A 10,821-nucleotide genomic window follows, 5' to 3' on the forward strand; every position below is an offset into this window, starting at 1 on the left:
GTGCCACCTGGGTTGCCCACATCTCGTATTAGAGTTCCTGGGCTTGAATCCTGGATCCGCTTGATTGCCGTTTCTTCCTATTGCACATTCTGGCAGGTAGCAGTGACTGTTCAAGTGCTTGGGTCCCTGCCGCCAATGAGGGAGACCTGTACTGAGTTCCTGTCTGCTGGATTTCAGCCTGGTCAGCTCCACTGTTGCAGGCAGTTAGGGCCCACCAGCAGGTGGGATGTTCTCTGTGTGTGTGTGTGTGTCTTAATTACATAAATTAAGCAGGTGAGAAAATTAAAAGTTGTACATTAAATATGTACATTGTGCACAGATATTTGCACATTACATAGGCACTCATCAGGGACACAGATGAGAAGTTCCAGGGAAAAAAAAAAAAAAGGAGAACCAATACTGTGAGTCCCAGTAGCTGGGTTTTTCCAGAACTCCCTGTCACTTTGTTTAGTGACTAATTTGGAAGTCACCCATTTTATAGATTTCAGCAACTAGTCTTCTTAGTAAACTGATCAGCATAACCCATCCTAAAACAAAACAGTCAGACCAGATTTATAGTTCGTCATTTTCTGGGATATGTTTCTTTTTTAATTTTATGTTTAATATTGTTTACTTAGTTGAGAAGGATGTATACCTGTGTGGACCTCCAGTTAGGGTGGGGAGGGTCGAGATGTGGAGGAAGCGGAGTGGGACAGATTTTTAGTTATTATTATTTTTTCTTTTGTACTCTTGTGTCAGTAGCTTGGGAAGGGGAGGGAGCTGCTCCTTGCTGTAGAAGAACATTAGCACCCAGGGATGGGAGCACAGTCATTTGATGACACCTTAGAGATCCTGATATGGGGAGGAGTGCTCTGCGGGTGTTACTTGAGTGAGTGGTTTTGATAGTTTTGAGGAGTTTTTGGCTTCGTTACGCCAGAGTTGAGAAACTGTTTGCAACATCTGTTGGCTGAACAAGTCCACTTTAGTGCATCTACAGACCCAGACACTTGCTGCAAAGCTTGGCCAGGAGAGTTGTTCAACTGGTTCTGCCTTCTATCCTCTGATGAGGCACTTAATGTCCTCTGCTGGCCTAGACGAGCCGGCCATCACGTCCCCCATATGCATCTGGGATTGCTGTCCAGTGCACAGGCATCAGCAACTGAGCAGGCCCAGTCCCAACACATACATTCCAAGTTTGGAGCACACGCATTATGATTTTCTCTGTGACTGACATTTGAGTCCAAAGATCTGGTTGTGTGTGGGGGGGTTTCCCTAGAAATCTCACCTGGGGTGACCTCAGATTTGACTCTTGTTTGTATTGTCCATGTGCAGGATCAGGTTTGGTCTGTCACCAGCACTGGCCAATGCACATACTGGTAGATGCAATTGCCTGGTCAGTTTTACCCCAGCCCCATATCTCACATGAAGCAATGAGTGCTGAGTCCTAGCCCAGCCCAGACTGGCACAGGCCTGGTCCTCATGCACACTATTGGATACTGTCATCCAGTTGGGGCTCCCCCAATTACCCAACCAGACCCTCTGCCAGGCTTGGTTTTTGCACATGTTGGCATGTGCTGTGGCCTAGCCTGGTCTGTCCTGCAGCCTTTTTGGCTCCTTTACACACCCATAGGTGCTGTAGCTTAGCTTAGCCTGTCCTGCCCCTAACCCTGGCTTTCATGCTCGCCAGCAGGAGCTGCGTGCAACCTAGCAGGGGTGTGCATGCAGTTCTCCTACCAAGCCCACTCCCACATCTTGCACTTTTCAGGGGTTATTACAGTCAAGCCTGATATGACTTGCATCTAGTTTTGGTACTTGGCAGCAGGTGTGGTGGCCTAGCCCAATTGGCCTGCACCCATTCTGGCTTTTGTGTGCACCAGTAGGTGTGAAAGCCTAGCATGGCCTAGGCTGACACCAAGACCCAGCCCACTTGTTGACAGTTGCTATGGCGCTGCCTGGTTCGGCTCATCCCCAGTCTTGGCTCTCATGCTCATCAGTGGAAGCAGTGGCCCAGCAGGGGAATCCCTATAGTTGTCTACCAGGTCCAGTCCCAGCCCCAGATCTTGCATGTGCTGGTGACTGTCTGAGATGCCTGGGGATTGCTTCTAAAACCAGAAGTGGATTCTGACTTTATTAACCATGAGAAAATGAAAATATGAATAACAAAAATAATTCAATGACTTTTTCTGATTTACTCCACAAGTGACCACAACGGCTGGTGCTGCGCCGATCCAAAGCCAGGAGCCAGGAACTTCCTCCGGTTCTCCCACGCGGTGCAGGGTCCCAAAGCTTTGGGCCGTCCTCGACTGCTTTCCCAGGCCACAAGTAGGGAGCTGGAAGGGAAGTGGAGCTGCCAGGATTAGAACCGGCGCCCATATGGGATCCTGGCACATTCAAGGCGAGGACTTTAGCCGCTAGGCCACCGTGTTGGGCCCTCATAGTCATCTTAATTTATACAAGTGAATTATGTAATGTCGGAACAAACAATAACAAAATGGTCTAATGATACATTTCTCAGAACAAATTCCTGTGATTAAACCTTCCCTGACCATATGGTCTTTGGAGAATGTTGCTGAAGAATACTCCAACCTATTTAGAGGCATTGTTGTAGAACTCCCAAACTGGGTCTGCTATCCTGACACGCAGAAATCCAATCACTGAAATCAGAATGATGGAAGAAAGTAGATATTGACTGCCACACACAAAGGAGCCAGATGGCTATCGCTGAATTCCCAGGCTGCTCGAGGAGTTAACACTGAAGGTTCTTGCAGACCACAATTGGGGCTGAGAGGTGCATAATCAGCTTGCGTCCAGGTCCCTGTAGCTCATGGTCTTCCTTTCATTGTCAGTATTGTGTTCTCTCTCTCTTCTTTAAAGATTTATTGATGTATTTATTTGAAAGGCAGAATTACAGAGAGCAGGAGAAACAGAGAGAGCAAGGTTGTCCATCCTCTGATTCACTACCCAAACCGCTGCAATACCTTTGGCTGGGCTTACCTGAAGCCAGGGACTGCACCCAGGTCTCCATACAGGTGCAGAACTCCAAGAAGTTGGGCCATCCTTTGTGGCATTCCCAGGCATATTAAGCTGGATTGGAAGTAGAACAGCTGGGACTCTCATATGGATAACATCCGTGCAGGAGGCGGCTTTACCTGCTATGCCACAACAGTAACCACAATGCATTGCTCTTTTGAGAATTTCTTATGGCTGATTGGGGTCTGGGTGTTACATGAAGGTATCAATTACTTTGTGCCGGGAGGACAGATTTCCCTAAAGAAACCCTTCTGGTCAGTGTTGGCCATGGCTCGTTGAGTCTGGTTGCTGGAGTTTTAGAAGGCCATCTGTGCTTCTCCCTCAAGTCAGTGAATTCTTCCCATTAAGGGACTAGGGACAGTCAAGGACACGTGGGGATAAGGGAGACAAGTCTGGGTCCTGTTCTTACAAAACAGGGGTTCAATTTCAACAGGTGAACTATAGAGCCTGGCGTGATAGCCTAGTGGCCAAAGTCCTCGCCTTGCACAACTGAGATCCCGTATGGGCACCAGTTTGAATCCCAGCTGCTCCGTTTCCCTTCCAGCTCCCTGCTTGTGGCCTGGGAAGCATTGGGGACAGCCCCCAAGCCTTGGAACCTTGCATCCATGTGAAGAGGTTCCTGGGCTTCTGGCTTTGGATCAGCTCAGCTCCGGTTGTTGCGGTCATTTGGGGAGTGAACCATCAGATGGTTCCATTAATTAATTAATTAACCATTTAATGAGGCAAAAATAAGCGAAGTCCTGAGTTGATGATGTGAGACCTTAAAGAGCCATTCAGTGTGGCTGTCAGCAGCCCTCTCCTTTTTGTAAATTTATTTGAAAGGCAGAGTACATTGAGAAAGGGACAGAGAGAGAGAGAGAGAGAGAGAGAGAGAGAGAGAGAGATCTACCTGCTGGTTAGTGTCCCAAACGGCCGTGCTGGCCGGAGCTGGGCTGGTGCTGGAATCAGAATCTTCTTTAGGAGCTCCCACTGGCGTGCACTGGCTGAAGCACTTGGCCCATCTGCTGCTTTCCCAGACGTGTTAGCAGGGAGTCGATTTGAAAATGGAGCAGCTGGGACTCAAACCGAGACCCAGATGGGATGCTGGCAGCTTGGGGCAGCTCTACCCACTGTCGCTGCACTGTCCCCACCCCTCTGTTTTCTGTAGTTGCTGGAATTTCATAGCCCAGCGCACATTCCAAGTAGAAAAAAAGCATACTACACGCCAAGGTTTACAGTTTGAGAAGCGATCTTTGCTACATTGGCAACTGTCTGGCTGCTCTTCCTACCTACCTATCTCAGTATCTTCAGGAAAGCCCCTATAGTCTTGGTCTTTTGTGATACTGACAACTCACTTTTTAAAAAAGGATTTATTTATTTTGATTGCAAAGTCAGATATACAGAGAGGAGGAGAGACAGAGAGGAAGATCTTCCATCCATTAATTTACTCCCCAAGCAACTGCAACAGCTGGAGCTGAGACAATCTGAAGCCAGGAGCTCGGAGCCTCTTCTGAGTCTCCCACACGGGTGCAAGGTCCCAAGGCTTTGGGCCATCCTCGACTGCCTTCCCAGGCCAAGCAGGGAGCTGGATGGGAAGTGGGGCTACTGGGATACGAACCAGCGCCCATATGGGATCCTGGTGCGTTCAAGGCGAGGACTCTAGCCGCTAGGCTACTGTGCTGGGCCTGATAATAGCAACTTTTTTAGCAATCTTTCAAGATTGTGATAACAAGTCAAATACATATGAAAATGCTTTTAAGTTGTACATTGTTCTACAAATATGCATTAGCTAAATTTTGTCAGTGTTGTGCTAAGTTCAGAATGGGTAAATTCAAATTCTGAAAAATGTCTTCTCATCAACTTTGATGTGAGCAAATATGTAAGATCTGCTTAAGCTAATGATTGGGAGATGGAGATTAGTGAAACCCATGGTACCTTTACTTCTGTTGCTGTCAGGTCTAGCTCCTCTCCAGCAGGTAGGTGGTTACCTGTGCTTTGCTTGCCAATTGGCCGACAGTGTGTCATGTAGCCATGTTGGGAGAATGGACAGAGCGTTAAACAGCACTGCTAGCTAGAGCATTTGTGTTTGTTGGTGTGGGTGGGTGGTGGGAATGGCTGTGAGATAATCACTTGTGTCAGGAAATATATATATATAGATATATATATATTTTAATAGTTTCCTTTCTTTTTTTTTTTTTAAGATTTATTTATTTTATTACAGTCAGATATACAGAGGAGGAGAGACAGAGAGGAAGATCCTCCATCTGATGAATCACTCCCCAAGTGAGCCGCAATGACCGGGAACCAGGAACCTCCTCCAGGTCTCCCACGTGGGTGCAGGGTCCCAAAGCATTGGGCCGTCCTTAACTGCTTTCCCAGGCCACAAGCAGGGAGCTGGATGGGAAATGGAGCTGCCGGGATTAGAACCGGCGCCCATATGGGATCCCGGGGCGTTCAAGGCGAGGACCTCAGCCACTAGGCCACGCCGCTGGGCCCATAATATATATATATATTTTTAACATATGAGGAAAATCGGACTATAACTTCTGTCTTTACGGTTAAGATCAAGTATAGTTTTAGGTTTCACTGGTATTTGTCATTCATTTCGGACTTGTGGATCTGGCTTTAATTGCCCGTTCTTCTTGTCAGATTGAGTCTCTAGGGAGATCTAGTAGTTTACCGTATCGTCAGCAGGTCGGCATGTTTCCCTGATCTGCATCGCTATTCACGAACACTCTCTTCCAGCGCAGTTGAACTGTTCTCTTGGTATATTCTTTTTTTGTTTTAAATATTTATTTATTTTTATTGGAAAGTCAGTTGTACAGAGCAGAGGAGAGACAGACAGGAAGATCTGTCATCCACTTATTCACTCCCCAAGTGGCCGCAATGGCTAGAGCTGAGCTGAATGCAAAGCCAGAAACCAGGAGCTTCTTCTGGGTTTCCCACATGGGTGCAGGGTCCCAAGGCTTTGGGCCATCCTCGACTGCCTTCCCAGGTCACAGTAGGGATCTGGATGGGAAGTGGGGCTGCTGGGACATGAACTCGTGCCCTTATAGGATCCTGGTGTGCAAATTGAAGACCTTAGCCACTAGGCTATAGCACCAGGCCCCTTGGTATATTCTTGATTGCAGTGTCCGTGTACCAACAGTTTTTTTTTTTTTGTATAAGATTTAAGTTTTTTATTGGAAAGTCAGATACACAGAGAGGTGGAGAGACAGAGAGGAAGATCTTTTGTCCAATGTTTCAACTGCTGGAGCTGAGTCAATCTGAAGCCAGGAGCCAGGAGCTTCCTTCGGGTCTCCAACATGCGTGCAGGGTCTCAAGGCTTTGGGCTGTCCTTGACTGCTTTTCCAAGCCACAAGCTCAGAGCTGGAAAGGAAATGGAGCCTCTGGGACACCAACAGGGGCCAATATGGGATCCTTGTGCATGCAAGGCGAGGGCATTAGCCACTAGCCTACTGCGCTGGGCCCATGCTATGAAGTTTTAAATATAGTTCTGCTTTTGTTTTCCTCACTGATGTTGAAGTATCATAGGATGTAGATTTCTCATTATGTTCTCATTTGCTTAGAAAGTGATGTTAACCATTTAAATGTATGGGAGAGAGTCTCAGATTTTACCACTGGATTTAGTGTTTCCTTCAAAGTCCTTGGATTAGGAGGGCTCAAGGTGGTTATTTTAGGTAAACATTTGCGCTGCTTAGTGCACTTGAGTGTTTACTGTTTTGATATCAGACCTTTCCACAAGGTTTTGCCTTCACCTGAACATGATCCGGAAGTAGGAAAAGGATCCCGTTTGTGATGGAGCCTGCTGCTCTGCCTTCCCAGTGCCAGCGGTGCAGGACAGTGCATCTCTGAAGGCTTCTTTCCTGCCAGGAACTGTGCCAGAAGGCAACAATGTGCGCTCGCAGCTCCCCACCGTGGCACCAAGTCGTTAGACAGCAGTGAAAATGCGGCAGCTGCACAACCCATTAGCCTCAGCGAGGCTGACAGGAAACAAATTTGCTTGTGCATCTCCAGTCAAGGCCAATGCCATTAAGGTCTACAAAACCGCAATATCCCAGGCTAAAGATTTTTAAATTCTGTTGCTGGTGTACCAATAAGACAACTTCATTTCCCTTTAGACCAAGGGTTGGAACCTAAGTAATGCAGGACCTGTAATTAAGAAAGAAAGCAATTATAATTATGAAAGAAACAAGGCAAATCTAAAGGGAATCAGTATAATGAGTCAGCTCTAGAAAAGCTGATTTTGCACAGCAAAACAACATTACTATATACTGTAATTTATCATATGTATATGTAGAATTAACATCAGACTAATCATATATGATTTTATAATGATTTATTACCCCTTTCTTTAAAAAAAATGTTTATGTATTTGAAACTCAGAGATTGATACAGGAAGAGAAAGAGACAGAGACAGAGAGATCTCATCTTGTGGTTTATTCCCTAAGTACCTGAAACATCCAGGGCTGGGTGAGGTTGAAGCCAGAAGTCAGGAATTCCATTTGGGTTTTGCACAGGGGTGGCAGGAAGCCAGGACGTAGGCCATCATCTGTTTTCTGGATGCATTAGCTGGCAGCTGGAGCCCAAGCTGAGGAGCTGCGATTGGGTCCTGGGCACTTGGCTATGGGATGTATGAATCCCAAGTGGCAGCTTAACCCATGGCATCACAATGCCTACCCTGCTTATTATTATTATATTTCAATAACCTTAAGTTAATTTTTGAAAGTTTCCAATTATGTTGCATTTAAAAATACTAATTGACAATAATGCCTCAAAATTTGCATGGTATTTAAAAAAAATTCCTCTATGTGAGTCCATTTGCATAGGACAGAAAGTGAATTCTAAAGAGCATAGCATGAAAAAGAAGACTTGTTGTATGGGATTTTTGACTTTTTCTTCCATAAATGTAGACCTAAGAGTGTAGGTGTTTAAATACTCTTTGAGAAAGAAAAAAAATACAAATTGTCTGCAATATAAGAATAGGTTCATATTGTTCATCATTTGAAAGTTGGTTTAAATTTTTTTTTTAAAGGTTTATTTTATTTTTATTACAAAGTCAGATATACTGAGAGGAGGAGAGATAGAGAGGAAGTGGAGCTGCCGGGATTAGAACCAGCGGCCATATGGGATCAAGGCGAGGACCTTAGCCACCAGGCCACGCTGCCGAGCCCAAAAGTTGGTTTAAATTTTTAAATAATTACTATGAAAATGAAAGATACCGTCAACCAATTGTAAGCCATGACCTAGTGTGGATCCTGATTTTTAAAAACTGTGATAAAGTTTTTTTTTCTAAATTTCTTCTTCCTCCCACTTGTGAATGTTTAGAAAACCGTGTTTCACAAAAACTAAAACAGTTTTTGTGAAACAGCAATAAAATTTTGACTGTCCATGGATATTTCATATTAAGTAACTATCCTATTTATTTGATTTTTTATTTTTAAGTATTTTATTTATTTTTATAGGAAAGGCAGATTTACAGAGAGAAGGCTTTACAGAGAGAAAGATTTTCCATTTGCTTGTTCACTCCACAAGTGGCCGCAATAGCTGGAGCTGAGCTGAAGCAAAGCCATGAGTCAGGAGCTTCTTCCAGGTGTCTGATGTGGATGCAGGGTCCCAGTGCTTTGGGCCGTCCTCTACTGCCTTCCCAGTCTACAAGCAGGGAGCTGGAAGGGAAGTGGAGCAGTCAGGACACAAACTGGCGCCCATATGGGATCCTGATGTGTGCAAGGTGAGGATTTTAGCCACTGAGTCATTGTGCCAGGCCCAGGATCAATCCTATTTTAAAAATATTTATTTATTTATTTATTTGACAGTCAGAGTTACAGAGAGAAGCAGACAGAAAGAAATCCTCCATCTGCTTGTTCACCCTCAAAGTGACAACAGCTCAGGCTGAGCTAGGTAGAAGCCACAGAGCTTCATTTGGTCTCCTATACTGTAGAGGACCAAACATTTGGGCCATCTTCAATTGCTTTTCTCAAGCCATTATCTGGGAGCTGGGTAGGAGTTGGAGCAGCCAGGTTAAACTGGCGTCCACATGAAATGTCAGCATTGTAGGCAGTGGCTTTACCTGCAACACCCAAATTGCTAATTTTTTTGGAAGGATTTATTTATTCATTTTATTGGAAATCCAGACTTACAAAGAGAAGGAGAGACAGAGAGAACGATCTTTCATCCGTTGGCTCATTCCCCACGCGGGCGCAATGCCAGAGTTGACGTGAACCAAAGTCAGGACCCAGGAGCTTCTTCTTGATCTCCTATGCAGCTGCAGGGTCCCAAAGCTTTGGACTATCCTTTACTGCTTTCTGGGGCCTCAGGGAGAGAACTGGATGGGAAGCGGAGTAACTGGGATAAGAACTGGTGCCCATATGGGATAGTGGAGTGTGCAAGGTGAGGATTTAGCTACTGAGTCATTGTGCTGGACTCCCAAACCATTAATTCTTAAAGTATGATGACAATATGTTTACATTTTTAAACATCCTTATATTTTGAAGATAATATATTGAAATATGTTGGCTGCTGAATCATCACAATGAACCCTTTGTGATGTTTTAAAAATGTGCTGTGGTATATACATTTCCTGGCATGCTAAACAATAGGGAAAGCATATGAAGTCAAGCTAACTTATCTACCTAGAATTTTTTTCATCAGACGAATAAACTAATTTGGGGCCAGCATAATGGGCTCAGCAGGCTAGTCTGCAAGCACCAGGGCATTCTATATGGGTGCCGCTTCATGTTGCAGCTTTCTTATTTCCCATCTAGCTCCCCAGTCAGGGATTGGCCTCCCGATGAGCCAATCCAAAGCCAGGATTGGGTCTTCCAGGTCTCCCATGTAGGTGCAGGGTCAAAGCATTGGGTCATCCTCCACTAATTTACTCCTCTGTCACTCGTTTAAATAAATATTTTTGTTTGATTTTGTGGTTTTCAAGGTTTTACTTAAGCACAAATAAAATGTGCAGCAAATCAAGCAGGCGATTCATTTTCTTCACTGTGGAGCCTGGCGTTGAGGTCGGCTACTTGGATGGCCAACTGGGTTGCTCTTTCCCCCACGGCTTTGCAGTTCTTGGAGGAGACATTGTGAGCAATCTCTGCACAGTAAGATTTCTTGCACGAGCAGCACCTCCAGCTCCTTGACGTTGTGTACCAGGAACTGGCAGGAGCAGCTCGGCAGCATGTACTTGGTTTTTTTGCTCCTGTAGCTGGTATTGGGCATTAGGATCTGTCTCTTGAACCTCCACAACACCCTGTTGTCATTGTCGTGGGGTTTCCGGCAGTTTCGCTTGATCGTGACATAGTGGTCTGACTGGTGCCGGATGAACCTCTTGGTCCTAGGCTTCACCCAGGGTCTGAGGGCGGCTATGTTGCCGAGCAGAAGGCCGCCACCACTGGAGGTAGTGCTGAGCAAGAGAAGGCATAAATACATTTTTTTAAAAGCATACTCCTTTCTCTCTCTCTTTTTAAGATTTATTTATTTTTTATTACAAAGTCAGATATACAGAGAGGACAAGAGACAGAGAGGAAGATCTTCCATCTGATGGTACACTTCCCAAGTGAGCGCAACAGTCGGTTCTGTAACGATGCTGAGCCAGGAGCCAGGAACTTCTTCCGGGTCTCCCACACGGGTGCAAGGTCCCAAGGCTTTGGGCAGTCCTTGACTGCCTTCCCAGGCCACAGGCAGGGAGCTGGACGGAGAGTGGAGCTGCTGGGATTAGAACCAGCGCCCATATGGGATCGCGGTGCGTTCAAGGCGAGGACTTTGGCCATTAGGTCACCGCTTTGGGCCCTTTTAAAGATTTATGTATTTTTATTGGAAAGGCAGGCATACAGAGAG

The 10,821-nt window shown here is 45.6% G+C and overlaps 1 pseudogene; it reads right to left on the minus strand.

The window, feature by feature from the left end:
• Positions 1 to 9,953: 9,953 nt before the first annotated feature.
• LOC101534013 (large ribosomal subunit protein eL32-like) lies at positions 9,954 to 10,413 on the minus strand (annotated as a pseudogene).
• Between the last annotated feature and the right edge of the window lie 408 nt (positions 10,414 to 10,821).

This window comes from Ochotona princeps, chromosome 7, assembly GCF_030435755.1.
Source record: "Ochotona princeps isolate mOchPri1 chromosome 7, mOchPri1.hap1, whole genome shotgun sequence".
Classification (NCBI taxonomy): Eukaryota; Metazoa; Chordata; class Mammalia; order Lagomorpha; family Ochotonidae; genus Ochotona; species Ochotona princeps.